Source organism: Salvelinus fontinalis, chromosome 27 (assembly GCF_029448725.1).
Source record: "Salvelinus fontinalis isolate EN_2023a chromosome 27, ASM2944872v1, whole genome shotgun sequence".
NCBI classification, from domain to species: Eukaryota; Metazoa; Chordata; class Actinopteri; order Salmoniformes; family Salmonidae; genus Salvelinus; species Salvelinus fontinalis.
Window position 1 is genome coordinate 11,007,908 of NC_074691.1, and position 21,604 is coordinate 11,029,511.

The following is a 21,604-nucleotide window of genomic DNA, read 5'->3' on the forward strand; positions in this document are numbered from 1 at the left end:
TTTCTTTATTATAGCGTACATTTTTCTTTATTATACATGTCGCCAACAAAACAAGAAACAACAAAAACGAACGTGAAGCTTACTAGGGCTATACAGGCCACTAACAAAGACAACTACCCACAAAATACAAAAGGAAAAAAAGCTGCCTAAGTATGATTCCCAATCAGAGACAACGATAGACAGCTGTCCCTGATTGAGAACCATACCCGGCCAAAACATAGAAACACAGAACATAGAGTTTACCACCCGAGTCACACCCTGACCAACAAAATAGAGAATAAAAAGATTTATACGGTCAGGGCGTGACAGCACCTCCTAATCTGCTTTCACTTCCTTTAGGGTAAAACATATTGTTCATGATTCATATAACAACTGAGCTTCTGTTTCTGCTGCCGAGAAACAAAACCTAGTTCAAGTTTAGTGCATTCATAGTAAGTCTTCTAGAGAAGGGGGAAACTCATGGATTACTGTCACACGCTATAGCCCCCAATTGCTTTCTCTCCTATTATTAAAATGTTTTCAGTGGTTGTGCGTAATAATACTGCAATAATAACATAAACACATTAGCAAATGGACACCCTCGTGTTGCTATACTGGCATGGAGAGCCTTCAGTTGGACTAGGTTTCCCTCTGACTGGAGGGCGGAGTGAGGGCGGAGCGCCCCATGATGGATTCCCTTCTGTTTGGATTCCCTTCTGTTCTTCAGAGGGCATATTTTCAGCCACAGCAGCATAGCATTCCTGTGAGATTGTTGCAGTGCATTCCTCATGGGATTTGCCTTAAGCCGTCTTCGTCCTCCCCGATCATCTCCCAGTAAGGAATAGGATGACCTCATCAGAGGCCAGAATGGGCCCTGTGACGATGGAATTCCCCAAAGACACTCCACTGAAGCTCCTCATTGGGAGAGACTGGGGAGTTTTCCACTGGTAGCTCTCTGGCCATGGTGTAAGCTGAGCTGATGTCACAGAACGCCCTGTACAGTGCCTCTGTCCTCTGAACACACAGGTTAACTCAGCATTTCCTCTTCATTGCCGTCATTCATCATCCATTACAGCTACTTCTACATTTGGAACAGCTAGGCAATGTTTTTAAAATTCATTTTCCAGTTTCCTCATTTAGGCAAGGTGGGGCCTTGCTCAGCTCAGTTTCCAGGTGGTCAAGTAGCTAGAAGCTCGTTGTGCTTTACCAACACCAACATGTACAGATTGAAAGGCTACAGGCTGTATTTCTAATAATCCAACACCAAGTGTACTTTACACACAGCTCTTTTGGAGTGATTAAGTCATCAGCAGCATAATACTAAGGGCAATGAGTGAGTTATAAACAAGAGTTAGTTAAATATTACAAGTTAAGGTGTACAGTGGGCAAACATTAGTGAGAATATGATTGAGTATACAGACAAAAGAAGGGGAAAGTATTCGTCTTAACCAAATATTTCAGGGATTGTCCTAGTGTAAGTAGCCTACAATGCATTTTCAGACCTACATAGCATTACTGTTCATTGAAAAATCTGATCAAAGATTAAAAGAATCAGACATGCTATTTTAGTTGAAAGGTTGATCATCCAAAAGTGTCTGGGAACAACTATACGCTAAACTTACTGAACACTAAAGCAAACAAGAACAAAGATTATTTGCCTTCATATCCATATCCACCTAACCATCTCCACCTAAAATTCTATAATTGGCAGTTGGCAGTGAGCTCCTGGAATGTTCCCTGCTTTGAAACTTCAAACTGACCATCCCTCCACCACTATTTAAACTGAACATGTGGCAGAGATGTCAAAATGTGCTAATTATGAGGGCTACAGTTTCTGGCTCTTTGAAATACCAAGGCTGACTGAGGTAACTCATAACCCAGACTCTCGCCGACCGTTGGACCTTACTACATCCTTCGTGTCATGGAGCAAAATCACAGACTAGAAATGGCTAAATCTAATTTCCTTTGAAAGCGTGAAACAAATTAATATAATTGGCGGGCTAAAGGATACAGCTGAAAGAGAGTGGCTGGAAAGTGGAAATGGATTTGATAGATGCGATTGTCTATAAAAAGCCTTGGCTGTGGAAAATTACAGGCTATTTAGACTAGAAAGGACAACCCAGGGAAGTGCCAGGGTGCTGAACTTTTTTCAACAAAGAGCAGAAAATAATTTCATCCACAGAGATTTACTGATTTACTGCTAGATTTACTGCCTTCTGAAGGGGCTACCATGGTAATGACAGTGAATGAGGAGCCTAGGTCTGCTGTATCTCTCTGTCTGACATATGACCCATAGCTGTAAAACCTACCGTTCTTTCTGAACAGAATCCCATATGGGGGCCTGTAAGTCCACGATTTATTGAATCTAAAGAGAGAATGGTTTGAACAGTGTCATGAACAAAGTGCAGAGTTCCAAATATAGGCATAGACACCCCACACTCTGTCCCCCCTTATCCCCAACTCCCAACCCCTACACTCCCAATGTTAGCATTTCTCCAGACTACTCTGCTGTATGTTTTTTGTCTTCAGAGGAGCTATTGGAACATTCCACAGATGAGCCCCTTTATGCAAGTTGCTGTTTGTTGTCTCCTGGTCAGGACTCAGGTCATTAGGAGGGCTTTGTCCACCTCTGCCCATCTTTACACAGCAGACTTCATAGCAGAACTACGAAGGTCATTAACAGCCACTACCTCACGACAGCATGTAAACATACACTATATATACAAAAGTATGTGGACACCCCTTTAAATTAGTGGATTTGGCTATTTCAGCCACACCCGTTGCTTCCTACAAGTCAGTTCGTCAAATTTCTGCCCTGGTAGAGCTGCCCCGGTCAACTGTAAGTGCTATTATTGTGAAGTGGAATCATCTAGGAGGAACAAGGTCTCAGCCGCAAAGTGGTAGGCCACAAGTTCACAGAACTGTCCTCGGTTGCAACACTCACTACAGAGAACAATAACTGTTCGTCGGGAGCTTCATGAAATGGGTGTCCATGGCCGAGCAGCCGCTCACCAGCCTAAGATCGCCATGTGCAATGCCAAGCATCGGCTGAAGTGGTGTAAAGCTTGCCACCATTGGACTCTGGAGCAGTGGAAACGCGTTCTCTGAAGTGATGAATCACGCTTGGTCATCTGGCAGTCCGACAGACAAATCTGGGTTTGGCGGATGCCAGGAGAACGCTACCTGCCGAATGCATAGTGCCAACAGTAGAGTTTGGTGGAGGAGGAATAATAGTCTGGGGCTGTTTTTCATGGTTCGGGCTAGATCCCTTAGTTCCAGTGGAGGAAAATCTTAGCGCTACAGCATACAAAGACATTCTAAATGATTCTGTGCTTCCAACTTTGTGGCAAAGGTTTAGGGAAGGTCCTTTCCTGTTTCTGCATGTCAATGCCCCTGTGCACAAACGAGCTCCATACAGAAATGGTTGGTAGAGATTGGTGTGGAAGAACTTGTCTGGCCTGCACAGTGCCCTCATCTCAACCCCATCGAACACCTTTGAGATGAATTGGAACGCCGACTGCGAGCCCGGCCTAATCGCCCAACATTAGTGCCCGACCTCACTAATGCTCTTGTGGCTGAATGGAAGAAAGTCCCCACAGCAATGTTCCAACATCTAGTGGAAAGCCTTCCCAGATTACTTTTGGTAATGTAGTGTATTAACAGTGCTTGGCCTAGTTAAGGGCGAAGTGTGACCTGTCTGAAATCAGCAATAACCTTTTTCCAATACATTACAGTACTTGGTGTTACAGTTGATTATGACCCCGTAGTACATGAGTTATTCTACAATGCAATGTGATAAAATGAAAAAGTTAGTCACCTGATGTTTCATAAGTTTGAGTATGGCCTTTGTAGGCCAGCTAGGTAAATACCTGCAGTGGGGATAAATACCACCTGCAGTAGGATGAGGAATCTGAAGCCAGCCAACTGAGGATTCAATTTCTACTTCTCCATCAACAGCTGCTGTCTTTATTAGTTGAATTATGTTTTGATCACTGCTGCACGCATTCCTGGAGATACCTGTGGCCGGTGGGTATAGTCTAACTGCCGAGGGCCCTGAAAAGCACTCATTCATGGGATTGCAGTTGGCCAGCGCCCCAGCGCCAAGACAAGCACCCCAGGAATGCCCTCATCACACTCGCCATGGCAACCGAGCTGAGCCGCAGGAGACAACACAGCTCAGTAGCAGTCTTCAACAAAAACAAACAGAATAGACGGGTTGGTTGTTTAGCAACAAAACCAACGCGTACGCAACTATGGGACAAAACAGACAGGATTGGCTTGGATTTTTTACAACATGCAAACTATGTTTTTTCTCCAATGTTTATTGAAAACATAAATACATTTGCACAATGAGCGCTTGTTCTCTGTCAAATACATCGTTACAGTTATTGGTTAGCTAGCTAACGAATTTTAGCCATATAAGCAATGAAATGAAATCAGTCAAAACACCTCAAAACAAAACGTATCAAGGACAAGATAAAACTAGCTGAAACGAGCCACCTACGATTCCCCACATGGCAGTTTCTTGTCATTGTTGCTAGCTGTCTGACCATCCAGACTTCTGCCCCATTTAAGAGTGTGGTTACACCCCCTACTGGAGGTTACACCCCCTACTGGAATAGGGTTAGAGAGGAGGACTAGTGTAAGGACTGGGTGTCGGAGTGCGAAGTCAGGCGCAGGAAACAGAGGGTGCAATAACAAAATGTTCCTTTAATGAACACGGTGAAACTTAGGCCACCCTTCTATACACTGGGTGCTCTCATGTAACTACCCCAGACACGGGGGGAACGAAAACAGTCCAGTAACAACGTAAACACGTAGTTCGAAACAAACACCACGCTTACCAACTAACAATCCCGCACAAAGAAACGGGCGGGCCGGCTGACTGATAAGCCCAACTAATTACAAACAAATACAAAACAGGTGTAACCAATAAACACATAAAGAGGGGGATAAAAGGATCAGTGGCAGCTAATAGGCTGGTGACGACGACCGCCGAGCGCCACCCGAACGGGAAGGAGAGCCTGCCTCGGTCGGAGTCGTGACAGTATCCCCCCTCTGACGCGCGGCTCCCGCAGCGCGCCGACACCGGCCTCGAGGTCGACGCGGAGGACGAGGTGCAGGGCGATCCGGATGGAGGCGATGGAAATCCCTCAGCATAGATGGATCCAAAATGTCCCCCACCGGTACCCAGCACCTCTCCTCCGGACTGTACCCCTCCCAGTCCACGAGGTACTGCAGGCCCCTCACCCGGCGTCTCGAGTCCAGAATGGCCCGTATCGTGTACGCCGGGGACCCCTCGATGTCCAGAGGGGGAGGAGGGACCTCCGGCACCTCACCGTCCTGCAGGGGACCAGCTACCACCGGCCTCAGGAGAGACACATGAAACGAGGGGTTAATACGATAATAGGAAGGGAGTTGTAATCGATAACACACCTCGTTTATTCTCCTCAGGACTTTGAAGGGCCCTACACACTGCGGACCCAGCTTCCGGCAGGGCAAGCGGATGGGCAGGTTTTGGGTCGAGAGCCAGACCCTGTCCCCCGGTACACGGGGGCCTCACTGCGGTGGCGGTCAGCACTCCTCTTCTGCCGTCCACTAGCTTGTTGGAGGGATTCCTGGACGGCCCTCCATGTCTCCTTGGAGCGCTGCACCCATTCCTCCACCGCAGGAGCCTCGGTCTGGCTCGGATGCCATGGTGCCAGGACCGGCTGGTACCCCAGTACACACTGAAAGGGGGACACGTTAGTAGAGGAGTGGCGTAGTGAGTTCTGGGCCATTTCGGCCCAGGGGATGTATCTCGCCCACTCCCCTGGCCGGTCCTGGAAATATGACCGCAGAAACCTACCCACCTCCTGGTTCACTCTCTTCACCTGCCCATTACTCTCGGGGTGATAACCGGAGGTCAGGCTGACCGATAAGCCCAACTAATTACAAACAAATACAAAACAGGTGTAACCAATAAACACATAAGGAGGGGGAGAAAAGGATCAGTGGCAGCTAATAGGCCGGTGACGACGACCGCCGAGCGCCACCCGAACGGGAAGGAGAGCCTGCCTCGGTCAGAGTCGTGACAACTAGGCCCCAGACGATAACAATACCATGACCTTGTCATCACAGAATGGTTTGATAAACATGGGACCATATTTAATTTGAGATGTGGTCCAAGCTTTTGGTCTCAGGACCTTCACTAGACCATGTCAGAGCATTAACTGGCAGCTTTACTCAATGCATGTCACGTTCTGACCTTAGTTCCTTTTTTATGTCTTTATTTTAGTTTGGTCAGGGTGTGAGTTGGGGTGGGCATTCTATGTTGATTTTCTATGTTTTGTTCTGTTGGTAGATTTCTATGTGTTGGGCCTAGTATGGTTCTCAATCAGAGGCAGGTGTCAGTTGTTGTCTCTGATTGGGAGCCATATTTAGGTAACCTGTTTGTCATTGTGTGTTGTGGGTGATTATTTTCTGTTCTGTGTTTCTGTTTCACCGTACAGGAGTGTTCGTTTGTCATTTTATTGTTTTTGTTCAGTGTTCATTATTTCGTATTAAAACAATATGGGCACTTACCACGCTGCGCATTGGTCCTCCTCTTCTTCCAACCACGACAAGCGCTACAATGCATCTGAAACTTACAGTACAACTAACCTAGGTTTCTTCATATGGAACAGACAAAATATGACAAACTCCCAGATGTTAATAGGGCAACCTTTGACATCGCAACCATATATAAAAGATTCAGAAAAAATTAACAAGAGGTGAACAACAGAAAAATAATTATGAATTTGAGGTAAACAATAGCAAACAAACCATTGACAAGAGAGTACAGTAACCAGTGTCCTGTCTGTGTGTACTATCTAGTCTGGTGGTGAAGTGGGCTGAGTCTGTATCCTCAGTGAGGAATATTACATTAATGACTCGTCTTTCCTGCAGACTGACCCAATCTGATTAGGCCATTACCTAAGAGGCAGAATAAACGCGACACTACTCTAGCTGTTCACAACTGGTGCACAGTTCACGGAATGTATAACATGGAAAGATTTAGTCAGTTGCTTTCATTGAGCAACCAATGTTAAGGAAGATGCCAAAACAACAGTAACTACACTTTTTGAGAATATACTTGAGAATAATCATTATCAGTACATGTACTTGTATGACTAGATTTCCAATAACCCAAGGTAAAAACTAAGTAGGTATGCAGATCAACAGCAAAAGTTTCTGTTAATCCCAGATGTTCTTTTTCGTGTCTTGTTTACACTGTTCCACCAGGCTCGCTCTGTGGTTGGTCTGGCTGAAACCAGCCCAGAGTCTGGCCTTGTCCCATCAGTTGGAGCACTGCTAGAGAAATTGGGAGGCAGGGAAACCAAACCTCAAAAATTATATTACATTTTAGTATCTGTTCCACACTGGCTATTAAATCACATTCAAAGTTCTGCAATATCCAACACGCTTGTCACATTCCCTTAAAAGGAAGATTGAGTGGAATCCAGCTGTCTTTTGCAACATAAAGAAATTGGTGGAATCACTCCAGTCCTCACCAGACCACTAATGAGGACATTAGAATGGCTGAAGTACACAGTGCAGCAGACTTCTATGTGTAAGAGTCCTTGTCACACACAGATCATCATGTTATTATTCAAATGGTGCTGCTGCTGTTTGTACTCTGCTAATTGTGTTATGGAAGACAGTGCCCGGGTTTCATCAGGCCCCTTCAGTGACTTAACCTTCTGTGACAAAGGAGATGTTTGCCAGATGGCTGCCTTGCCGTGCAGCACACTGACCCACTAACAAGTCGTCCAAGTTGGCCCCTGTCCGACTCCCCTGGCCTCAGGAATCAAACAGCATTCTGTTTTGCTTCACTTTGCTCTGCCTGATTGCACTCTTACCGCTGCCTAGCTGTCTGTCGCTAACCTGGGAGAGTTTGTGGGATTGTGCCCTGGGTTCTAATCCAGTAGCTGAGACTGACGGGTATGTCAGTCTCAGCTACTGGATTAGAACCCAGGGCACAATCCCACAAACTCTCCCAGGTTAGCGACAGACAGCTAGGCAGCGGTAAATCAAGGCTCTCACTTTCATGTCAGACCATCTGTAAACTTCAGTCTGGGGGTGAGACTACGTAAACAGAGGTGGCTAAGGACGGAACCTTCATTTCCTCTTATTTATTCAGCTAATTTTCCCCGATTCTGAAAAGGAGAGGAAGCCATGAAACCAAACAGCAATTAGACATCTTTCATGGGCCAACAGTGACAAGCAGCATTGAGCAGGTTCAAGAGGAATGCCACTTCCTCCTCATGCCTTGGCAAGTGGTTACATTTCTTCACTAATTGGTTTCCTGCTAAACTCTTCGAATACAAAGACTGGTGTTAGTGAAATGGGTTTTGTTTGTCTCATATAGTGCCAAGGTAAATTGTACTTCAACTCATAGAGAAACCGCCAAAACGTTGCTTTACGGTTTTCCTTTTTTCGAAAACAGGTGTTGCATGCTAGCGTGATAGGTTGCCATCCTGTCCAATTTGACCACACTTTCTACTCAACCTTCAAATAAACCTGGTGTTTTTCTTTCATTAGACTTTTAACTTTGCATACACCTAGTAAATACATGTGGTTTTTCCCTTCCTGTATCAGCCTGCAGGCCTCAGGCTGGACCTAAGGACATTCATATGTATTTACTAAATGGTCATCAACAGGCCATGACTGATGTTTTTGAAATAATATTTACCGATATTTGAACATTCGTGTGATGTATTACTCAACAGACATTTGATGTAATATTTTGCATACTGATATGCTGTGGTAGAACAATATATCAGTGAACAACAGCTTTCTCGTCTAAACTACAGTATTTAGAAGGAAAGAGAGTAGCCCGTAGCTTGTGACGTAGCCAGTTTGTCTGTCGGTCATTGACATTTCAGTGTCTCACCAACCAGCCCGTATTTCCCTCCATCCACATCTACTCTCCAAAACACCAATGCAAGGCTTTCAACTCGGAGCAGTCAACAGTGGTCGCCCTCTGCCTGGCAGGCCTGCCCCGGGGGTGTCGAACTGGCCACCTTAGGAGCCCCCGTGACGTCACAGCCCCACAATTCCTGGCACTGGAGGGATGACCTCATGCTGCTGGCTGTGGGCTAGCAGGGGAAAATGGCACCTCTGCTACAGAGGGGATTCTGTCTGGAGACTGGACGCCGAGTTCCACCTACGGGAGCTGTTCTCAGTGTGACCTGACAGATGTATTAACAGTGTTGTTTCAAGTTGTTTGTCAAGTTCCACCCGCCTGGGGACGTTCTCATAAACGCCTACTCAGGGAGCCAAAGTCTGCGTAGTGTTTTTGCGAGGTAAATTATTAAGGCCAACAACTACTAGGAACTCTCACTCTTATACTTAGGACATACTGTACTTTGGAGGAGGTATTCTCGTTGGAATGTACACCCTCAGCAGAGATGAGACATGTATTTATTTCTAAGAAATATTTAATGAAGTGTGGGTAATATATTTTTTTTCTATCCCTCCCAATGAAAGTCATTATAACTGATCTGAATGGAAGTCTTTCAGGTCAGTTGTAATATCTCTGATTGAGAGTGATAGGCTTTGTGTTGTTTTAGTGAGAGGGAGAATGTGGCATGTGCAGTGGTCCTTGGAGCCTAATGAGAAGTAATACTCTTATCAGGCTGTAATATGCCCTCTCTGAGGTGGCACTTAACATTTTTAAACTCAAGAGGAAGACATTTTTGCTAGTGGATACAGACAATGGATTAGATAAGGATTCCTGGTCAAGCTTCACACTGTTTATGTGGCAGACACATTTTCTAAGATGAGAAGCATTACAGTGCATATCATGCAATGGCATTGGCTACTCACCCTCCTGTTTATCTCCAACTGTCTGTGGTCAAAACATGTCCTGCTAATCAGCTGCTTGCAGTATTAAAGGGCTGTAGGTATGTCCAATAAACACAGGCAGAATTAGCTATATTTGGCTAAATTAGTTATTACACAAGTGTCTATCTGTTAAAGGGCTTTAATCCTTGGAATGTTATGCAGGCTATTATGACCTTTGACAGGTCAGTGTTGGATATCTGTAAAAATGTTGACAGTTTTGGAGTTTTCAATTAGGTACGGTTAATGAGATAATGTAAATATTCACAATAAGGCCCATATTTTAAAGTCCTTATAAAACTGGAGGTCTGCGATTAAAACGACCTAATACCCAGGTTGAGGTCTACTATTCAGGGCCCTACAGGATATATACAGTGTCCTGGTGTGGATCCAGGGAACCACACATCTGAGGCTCCCCAGCCTTCTGCCATTAATCACAGCTGCCGTCACGACAACGCCATTACATCATGTGTCAGGCAACACAAAGAAAACCAGTTCTGCTTATTTTACCCAAGAGAAGAAATATCCAACGTACGATTTTCAGGAGCAGATGGAAAAACAGCCCTCCATCCAACTTTTCAGCAGAGCCTCAAGACCTAAATGTAGGGCAAAACAAGTTTGGATTTACCTACTTCAGTTACACCAACCCATCTGGACTTCTTTGATTAGCAGACCACTAAGCCAGGTCCCAGCTCACGGGAGCTGAGTCAGTAGGCGTTGGTGTGAGCGAGACATGGGAGACCTGATGGCCTCATACAGCTGAACAGGGCCTTGGAGTCTGAAGAGAAATACTCAGACAAACTGATTGTATGTCTTGAGGGTGGTACTAGGAAGGTGCTAATGCAAACCTTCAATGCGGTCACAATAGTCTTGGTTAATCAAGAGACTTGTGAAGAACAGTTCAGCAAACCTCAGCAAGACACAGTTTTCAGCAAAAATCAAACATCAGGAGGAAAAAACAGCGGATCCTTAATACTGTCTGGGATCATTACTTTTTCTTCTAGGCTTGAACATCAGCATGCAGACTACTGTAGCTTGTGGTTTAAGCAAATTCACGTCATTATTGGGTGTTACAATGCACATCTTTGCCAGTTTCGTAATCCAATGACTCATTTTGGTACAGTAATATTTGTGTGTGCAGTTTTGATAGCCTGTAAGCATTTCTCTTATAATGAGTCGGTAGGCTTACCGTATAATGGTTGTATAAAGGTAACCAACTTCATAGGCAGTATTCTGATAATGAAACATAAGATGGTTATGTGGGTTTATCACTGTTTTATTGTAATAACCTGCCATGACCAAAGGTGCCAGCAGGAGACTGGACTTGCTACCAGGCCACCCACAGAAAGTGACTGGAATTGATCATCTGTCACACCTGTGACAGTACCAAAGTGCTATTATTGCTATACTGAATAGTATTTAAGAAAGTAAAGTTACTGAACCTAACAGTAGTCAGTGAAAGAAATGGAAAACAAATCCCCATACAATCTCCATAATATTGGTTAGTCATGCTATCTCACTATTGGAATATGTTAACTTATATAAAGATCTGTCCGAAGCAGACTTGAAGCCAAAAAGTATATTTTTGTGAAGTGTTCTGTGTTCTTTTCTTATTAAATTCATACCTTTGGCTCCTGCAGTGAAACCCAGGCTCCTTGAGGTTTTTGAACCCATGGAACTTTCCCAGTGGTTCACATAAGCTTTCATTTCCTGGTATTGATTTCTGAGTTCCAACATGCCAATGTATTTCAATGAGAATAACCCCCTTTTCAGGGGCACAAATAAATTAAGCATGCTCCAGGAACTCCATATCACTGAAGTTACGAAGCTAAACTCTATTTTCCATAATGCAGTTAGTCAGTGCCATAAAGGACGAGGTCTGAGACGTATGGGTTGTGGTATAGGTGGGTTTTTGCTTTAATTATTGCCAGACCCACATACCAGTGTGGAAAACTCCCAGTTCACTGTTGAACTGTAGATGTGAAATGTCCAGCTCTCCCCTTTATGTAGCATGAGGAGGAATACACCTCATTTTATTGGTATCGGGTGTTGTTTAAAAAGAGAGAGGTTTGTTTCCATCACTGAATAACAGTTTGATTTTTGGGGGGAATTAACTAAACATCACCTGAAAGGTTTTTCAAGTCAAAGGCCCAATAACACGTAGACACACTTAGACCAGTAATGAGTAGACATTGAGCAAAAACTTTATTTGTGCATTCAGCTAAAATCCATTTTCAAAATGTAGATTGCTTTCCACAGTTCACTTACCGTACTGTACTATTCAATGATGGTTTCTATGGGATGGCTTTACTGACTCAATGTGATTTATGACATTCAGTAAACGGAGATGACCAAATAGTGTTTTCAAGTATTTTTCCTCTTCCTATTTTTCCTATACTTTTGGAGAACCTTAGACCAATAATATGTGAAAAATCCAGACCTTGTAAAATGGATGTATATGCAAACTAAAGGCATTAACGCACCACTATTTCCCCCCAATTTTCCATCAGATGTGATTTTAAACAGCTGTTGGGGCCTACTGTGAAGTGGCAGGCGTTGTGATATACTCTGTACTAAAGTGCTTCTTACATTTAAATCAACAATCTGCCCAAATTCAAGATGTAGTCCTAATTTAGGGTATTTTAGGATTGCCAAACTGGTTTCCGTCAACAAAATCAAAAGGACACAACTATGATAGAGATAACCAAAGCCCTATCTCTTCACCATTTGCTACATGGTAAATGGTACAGTAGATCCTAAAAGCACTGTCACAGACAGTGGAAAACATACCTTCTCGCAATTCCAGCATGCAAAAACATGGAAAAGTTCACAATGAAAATATTTCTGAACTCCATGCTCAAAGGAAAACACAACATTTTTACACTGGAACTGTCACGCCCTGGCCTTAGTATTATTTGTTTTATTTATTATTTTAGTTAGGTCAGGGTGTGACATGGGGTATGTGTGTATTTTGGGGTATTATATGGTAGAGGGGGTGTTTGTTGTAGTTTATGGTTTTGTGTTGAGTGTATGTGTCTAGCTGTGTCTATGTTGGGTGTAGTTCTAGGAAAGTCTATGGTGGCCGGAATGGGTTCTCAATTAGAGACAGCTGATTTCGGTTGTCTCTAATTGGGAGCCATATTTAAGGCTGCCATAGGCTTTAGCTGTTTGTGGGTCATTGTTTGTGTATATGTATAGTTCGACGTAAGTAGTTTGTGTGTGCACTTACGTTTGAAGTTTTCACGATCGTTTGTTGTTTTTCGTTAGTGTTATAATAGTGTGTCGTGTTCATCTTCGTCGTTGTTATTAAAAAGAAGATGTATTCAAATCATGTTGCGCCTTGGTCCTCTCGTTCATGTCAACACGAACGTGACAGAATGACCCACCAATACCGGATCAAGCAACATGACCAGCGGCAACAGGAGCAGCACAAAGAGGAATGGAAATGGGAGCGTAATCTGGACTACACTACATGGGAGGAGATCGACAGGTGGGCGATCGACCCAGGGCGAGTGCCGGAGCCAGCCTGGGATTCTCTGGCGCAGTGTGAGGAGGGATACCGGCGAATGGAAGCAGCACGACGACGCGGTAGGAAGCCTGTGAGTCAGCCCAAAAAATTTCCTGGGGGGAGGCTAAGAGGTAGTGGGCCGAGGGCAGGTAGGAGACCTGCGCCCACTTCCCAGGCTAACCGTGGAGAGCGGGAGTACGGGCGGACACCGTGTTACGCAGTAGAGCACACGGTGTCTCCTGTACGTGTTCATAGCCCGGTGCGGGTTATTCCACCTTCCCGCACTGGTAGGGCTAGATTGGGCATTGAGCCAGGTGCCATGATACCGGCTCAACGCGTCTGGTCTCCAGTGCGTCTCCTCGGGCCGGTATACATGGCACCAGCCTTACGCATGGTGTCCCCGGTTCGCCTACATAGCCCGGTGCGGGTTATTCCACCTTCCCGCACTGGTCGGGCGACGGGGAGCATTCAACCAGGTAAGGTTGGGCAGGCTCGATGTTCGAGGGAACCAGTACGCCTGCACGGTCCGGTATTTCCGGCGCCACCTTCCCGCCCCAGTTCAGTTCCACCAGTGCCTACACCACGTAACAGGCTTCCAGTGTGTCTCCAGAGCCCTGTTCCTCCTCCACGCACTCGTCCTATGGTGCGTGTCTCCAGCCCGGTACCACCAATTCCGGCACCACGCACTAAGCCTCTTGTGCGTCTCCAGAGTCCTGTGCTTCCTGTTGCTGCTCCCCGCATTAGCCCTGAGATGCGTGTCCCCAGTCCGGTACCACCAGTTCCGGCCCCACGCACTAGGCCTAATGTGCGTCCCCAGGGTCCAGTATGCCCTGTTCCTTCTCCCCGCACTAGCCTGAAAGTGCGTGCCTTTAGCCCGGTGCCTCCAGTTCCGGCACCACGCACCAGGCCTACAGTGCGCCTCATCCGGCCAGAGCCATCCGTCTCCCCAGCGCCGTCTGAGCCATCCGTCTCCCCAGCGCCGTCTGAGCCATCCGTCTCCCCAGCGCCGTCTGAGCCATCCGTCTCCCCAGCGCCATCTGAGCCATCCGTCTGCCCAGTGCCGTCTGAGCCATCCGTCTGTCCAGAGCCATTAGAGCCGCCCGTCTGTCCCGAGCCGTCAGAGCCATTAGTCAGTCAGGAGCCGCTAGAGCCATTCGTCAGTCAGGATCTGCCAGAGCAGCCAACCAGACAGGATCTGCCAGAGCCGCCAACCAGACAGGATCTGCCAGAGCCGCCAACCAGACAGGATCTGCCAGAGCCGCCAACCAGACAGGATCTGCCAGAGCCGCCAACCAGACAGGATCTGCCAGAGCCGCCAACCAGACAGGATCTGCCAGAGCCGTCAGCCAGCCATGAGCGTCCAGATCCGTCTGCCAGCCATGAGCGTCCGGATCCGTCAGCTAGCCATGAGCAGCCAGATCTGTCAGCCAGCCATGAGCCGTCCAACCAGGATCCGCCGGAGCCGTCATCCAGCCAGGATCTGCCCATTATCCTGGTGTTGCCCCTTATCCTGGTGCTGCCCCTTATCCTGGTGCTGCCCCTTATCCTGGTGCTGCCCCTTATCCCGGTGCTGGCCCTTATCCCGGTGCTGGCCCTTATCCCGGTGCTGCCCCTTATCCCGGTGCTGCCCCTTATGACTATGGTGGGGTGGGGACCACGACCAGTGCCGGAGCCGCCGCCGTGGAAGGAAGCCCACCCAGACCCTCCCCTAGACTATGTGTTGGTGCGTCCGGAGTTCGCGCCTTAAGGGGGGGGTTATGTCACGCCCTGGCCTTAGTATTATTTGTTTTATTTATTATTTTAGTTAGGTCAGGGTGTGACATGGGGTATGTGTGTATTTTGGGGTATTATATGGTAGAGGGGGTGTTTGTTGTAGTTTATGGTTTTGTGTTGAGTGAATGTGTCTAGCTGTGTCTATGTTGGGTGTAGTTCTAGGAAAGTCTATGGTGGCCGGAATGGGTTCTCAATTAGAGACAGCTGATTTCGGTTGTCTCTAATTGGGAGCCATATTTAAGGCTGCCATAGGCTTTAGCTGTTTGTGGGTCATTGTTTGTGTATATGTATAGTTCGACGTAAGTAGTTTGTGTGTGCACTTACGTTTGAAGTTTTCACGATCGTTTGTTGTTTTTCGTTAGTGTTATAATAGTGTGTCGTGTTCATCTTCGTCGTTGTTATTAAAAAGAAGATGTATTCAAATCATGTTGCGCCTTGGTCCTCTCGTTCATGTCAACACGATCGTGACAGGAACCTTGCAGTGGGATGAGAAGGAAGTCATGACGAGGGAAAAAAGCAATGGTTCAATTATCTGTCAAACACAGGGCATCTGACCCAGTTTTCAAACAGTGTTTAGAAAGTCACGTACTACACCAAGGTCAAACATTTTTGGACTTTGATCAAATTCCTCAGAACTATGATCAGGATCGCGACTACAGACCAAAACATTTAGTCTGAAACTTCTGGATGTTACATGAAATATATTGTTTCATTCTTTCTCAAGCAATATTATTTTTGCCAGCCACAACATAGCAATGAAAGCTTAGTTCATCTGATGGCCATATTCAAATACTGTATAGCCAACATCATAGTCAAATGCCTGCAACCAGAAAAATGAATACAGACTTGCATACGCCTGTGTATGACGACCTATCGTAGAACAAAAAGCCAGAAGTCGGACAGAAATATTTCCATATTTCAGACAAAAATACCCAGAAAATTGAATGGATTCTGTATTTCATACAAAAATTATTCCCATCCATCTTTCTTTTCATACCCAAATGAATTTGACATTTAATCAAAACGTATTCTGAGGTGAAAAGGATGTATGAACTCTGGAGCAGGCATACACTAACCTCTCCCTACATAATTACACCTAGCGCATTCCTCCACTACACCTGAAAGATGGAATGTGAATGAGAAATACTGTGTTCCTTCTAGGGAACGGCCTGGAATAACATGAGCTGCTCTCAGATGTTGACGTGTATCACACAATTGAAGGCTCATTATACAATTGGGTCATAGGTAAATGGAAGGAAATCGTTTCGGAGATGAAAACACATTGCCCGACTCACCTTAAAATGACTGTGAACTGTGCAAAATGTTCGCATCTGTGATATACTGTATCTTTTGGGGGGGGGGGGGTAATGTTTTCTGTTAGGTTTGTCCGCCAGCAGCTGTGGTACGTTGGTGGTACGTTGGTGAAACGGGCACAGAACATTGCGATTTAAGAGGAGAAGATAAAAAATATCAGCTGTCAGGTAGAATAGACTACAGTGTGATATCTGATACATATCAGTGGAATATCCAGAATAATACTTGAACTAGGTCATCTGAGGCTGCCCTGCTGCTCTGGCACAATAGAGTGGTACAGATCATATTACACAGATGATCTGATACAGTCCCTATAGCTCCGGTGGGGACGTTAACCAGGGTTGTGTCCCAAATGGCACCCTATTCCCTACAGAGTCCACTACTTTTGACCAGGGCCCATAGGGCACTATATAGGGAACAGGGTGTCATTTGGGATACAACCTGGCTCTATCCCAGAGGATCTGGGCAGTCTTCAGACAGTGTTATAAACAGATCTAACCAGATATAAAAGAATCGTTCCGATCCCTCTCTACTTCCCCCTGAGCCTGGAGGAGACATGTGATGGAGGATTCTGCAAAGGACCCATGAGACCACACCAGTAGACAGGCAGTAACACAGAGACAATACATAGTACTGCTATCCTCTGCCCTCTCAGTCTCCATCCCCCAGGAACTGTAAAAATACTGTAACTCTCTCCCTCAACTCTCATCGGACAGGAAGCTCATGCACCAGTAGAGCTCTAAAATTAGCCTGTCATTTGAAGGGGCTTTGTCATTCTTAGACATGGTTGGAGACACTGAAGTATAAATAAACATGCATCACATGAGACAGGAACAATACCTCTACTTCAACTGTAACGTGTAACTATGCAGTGGGTACAATCAAATCATCCCCACTAAACTACACGTGGCACATCCATTAAGGATAAGAGCAGGAATTAACTTAAAAAATAAGGATGTTTTTGAATTACATGGTTTGCTTATCTGTGATAAGAAAATAGCTGTTATATAACAGCACATAATGACATGTCCTATTTGGAATCTGGACATCCTTGGCAGACAAGGGAGAACCACGGAGGTAGAAGACTGATGAGTCTAGCGGATACTGACCTGGATCCAATGTCTCATTGTCTGGCTGCTGGGGTAATGAATGAACCACTGAAACGCATCTGTCTGGAAGTGATTCACTTGGGGCTCTGAGCTTAAAACTGCCCAACATATGGCGAGTGTCTGTCACCTGTCTGTCATACTCCTACTCCAGCCAGTCTGCCTCATGTCTTCAACAATAGCTCCACTGTTCAGCCTTTGGGACCCAGACTATCAGAGCGGAGGGCCTCCTTTATTTCATGGAGAGTTTTTACTATAAACCATGTGGTTTTGGTTAGTAGAAGTCATGCTGTACAGACACTGGGCCCATCCACTGGTTGTTTTTAAAACAATGTTTCAACCATACTGTTTTTCTAATGTGACAGGCCTGAACGGACGCTTTATGCATGCAGTACATTTTATCAATGGACCTCGTGTGACAGGCTTATGTAACTTGTGCGTGGCGTGTGATACATTATGTGTTAAAAGAGAGTGTGTCCTACGTGGCAGACCTACTTTCTGACCACAACCTATTTTCACAGGTATTTTCTTTGCAAGGCCCGGCAAAACTATACAATTTATGCCTTTTAATAACACTTAGTGTGTCCACAGGATTGAATTAAATGCTTTGGTTTCAGGGAGCAGTTCATCACTCAAGGTATGTGACATCACCTGTTAGTCAAAGGGCACGCAGCGGGCCCCCACAAATCTAGTCCTGAAAGTTGAGGAGGCCCTCGATAGCCCGGCTGCACCCGCAGTATAAACACAGCTTTCAGCACTTGCACACGATCTGGATCAAAGCAAACCATATCAAAGGCAGACCCAATATCTAATTAGACAGCTAATTTATCCTGATAGCTATTTATCCCCATTAAATAATGACTTACTAATTATCACAAATAATACAAATATGATAGAAGCATGCATTTACAGGGCTTTTTCTGGGCTTTTTATTTTCCTGATTCTCCATGTGTCTTGCATTTGATATGTACACCTACAGACTGTTCATGATTGGAGATGTGAATAGCCTTCCTGCAATGGCTCTTTAATCACAGCGGTAATGACTGTGGTGGAGGACGTTCAACCATCACCCTGGCAAGAACACAATGCTTTTGAATGTTTACAGTTATATAAAAGTTTTATTCCAAAACAAATCTTAATTTGCACACAGATGAGATTCATGTCATTTTCCCAGCTTGCCCACTCAAGATAGGCTTTAATCCTTAAAATAGGCTTAAAATCAACACAAAGGAGAAATCAACATAAAGGAGTTACGGTATATCGTAAGTTAGATGAGAGGAAGGATAAAGTGACCCTGCAGTAGAGGACATACGATTGAATGCCAGGGGACCTCCAGGGCAGGAGTAAGCAGAATGCGGGATTGACCCAGGCCCAAGGTTCGGTAGCAGACGATAGAGGCCCTGTGCTGGCCTGCTGGCCTGTGGCACTCATCTTGCCCCTGAGACACGCTGGCACTAGGCCCAGATGTACAAACAGCCAAGTGGAGAGGTGATGGTGGAGGAATGGGGTACCAGTCCAGAGATAACCAGACAGCTGGCTCAGTCCCAGTGAAGAGACAAACCAAAAAAGAACAAGGAGATATACAGACAGATAGCATCACCAGCAATAAACTTGGTCAAGAGAAAACTGAAGGCAATAGCCTTGAGACCATTTGGCTGCTCATTATTAGGATAAACATTTAACTTACATAACATCACTTTTGCTAGCCTCATCAAAAACCAGGCTTCCCTAATCCAAAGGAGGCATGACAATGATGAGATTTTGGAAGTACTGCTAAGCGAGACTACACTTTTGCCTACAGCAGATATTTAGAAATACCTCCACAGAGAGAATAATTACAGTTGGGTTTTACAATGTGTGAAATGATGCATTCTTCTGAAGTAATTGAAGAGTTTAATTCCAAAATGCTATATATACACTTTCAGAAATGTTGGTAAATGAGCTTTTATTGTTTAAAGAAATGATGAAAGAGATTGGTGTGTTTTTTCACCATCTAATCATGGCCGGGTGTTGTTCAATGACAGACATGCATTTGTTTAAAATCTATCACTTGATGGTTTCATTTCAGAGAGATTCATAATCATGTTTCTTTACAAAATACTATATATCTGCCTCACTCTCAGAGAAATAAGAGGTACTGCTAGGTTTTACACAGTTAAATGTAACAAATAGCAGCATTGTTTTATAAAGAAATGTACAAATTATACATTTGTGGCATCACTATTGAAAAAATGTTAAAAAAAATAATTAAATACAATAATATGAGATCTGTATGTAAAACCTTTACATTTGACATTTTAGTCATTTAGCAGATGCTCTTATCTAGAGCGACTTACAGTAAATGCATTTATCTTAAGATAGCTAGGTGAGACAACCACATATCACAGTGAAATATACAGGACAATAGATATATAGTATTTAGCAAAAAAAAATAAGAAATTCATATACACCAAAAATCTTTCAGTAAAAATCTGAGAACAGTAACAAATGAAGGTACCCAGTATCAATAATTTCTGATGAAAAAACACAAATGCTACAAATATCTGGATATAGCATTTTGGAAATAAACTCTTAAATTCTTCTAAGGGCCCTGATTCAATCAGATCTGCTTTTACTGACATCCACATAGCTGATGTTTTGACAGTGTCAGAGGAGAAACGGTGTTAGAGCTGTCAAATCCACAAGCCGGTATTATACCTAAAGCTAACAGTGCCATTTGCTTCACGGAGTTGCGCGAAGGCAAATCCCGTGTAGCCTTGTTTACAAGTTCGAACACTGGAACGTGAGCCGTAATCTACACCTCGGTTAGGCTGATTTTCAATTTGAGCATCATTCTTTCTAATATAGCGTACCCTTTCTCGCTCTGAATTTCTAACAAGAGTGGGATGGGTGTGGTTTTGTCACAATGATCCCAAGAGCAGCTGCTCACCGATTTGACAGCTCCAATGCAGTTCCACCTCTGACACTGCCAAAACATCAGCTATGCGGCTGTCGCCTATCGCCGGTTAATACTTGATCTGATTGAATCCAGGCCTAGGTCACACTAGTCTTTTGAAGTCCTTAGACCAGTCCAGGTTACTAACGGTCAAAACCACAAACCGTTTTCCTTTAACCAAAATACGTCAAATAGTATGATAAGTAAACTGTTTCAGCTTCAGCATTCCTGTGCTGGCTCGTGCCTGTGCTGACTCGGTATGTGGACATACAGACCTGATTGTGGGGATTGCACAGTGAGGGGCTGTTTGTGCGACCGATGCCATGAGAGGTGTCCTGTTTGGCGTGTGAATGCAGCTATAGTGACAGGCATTCCAACACCTCTCTCACTTGAACTCCGTTTAGGGGACCTTGGGAACTCTTAATCCAGGGAGGAATTTCCAGGAGGCAGAAGGCAGGAGGCACATAGCTGTCCATCAGGGGCAGTTCAGGTCTGAAGCCTCCAGCCTGCACCACTCCACTCTGTCAAGGGTCATGATGTGAAAGGAGAGAGGGAAACACTGGGGATGCCCAGGAAGGAATGCTTTGGAACTGGAGGAGCAGAGATTAGAAACAGCTCTTGGTATAGTGCTTTAACTGACCATGTTGGACCCTTGAGTGGAGGAATGGACATAAGAGCTTTTGGGTAATGAGCTTAATAGAGGCTTTAAAGATGGTCTTTGTATCCTCAAAATGCAACTGGAAGCTATCCTCACATTCAGTTTCAATTGATCAATTCTCCTACTTCCTTTGGAGTGACAAAAGGATAATGACATGCTGCGGTGATGAATTTTCATTGTCCATTTTCAGGTCTATTGTAGTCCTTATAGACCAAGGCCAATGTGCATTGTCACCTTAGCAACTGCAGCCATTTTGGCATTTGGTTTTCCCTTCACCAAACATAGTGCACTCTTAGAAAAAAAGGTGCTATCTAGAACCTAAAGTGGTTCTTCGGCTATCCCCATAGGAGAACCCTTTTTGGTTCCAGGTGGAACTCTTTTGGTTCCAGGTAGAACCCTATTGGGTTCCATGTCGAACCCTTTACCCAGAGGGTGCTACTCCTCTTAGGGGTTCAGCCTCTCTTTAA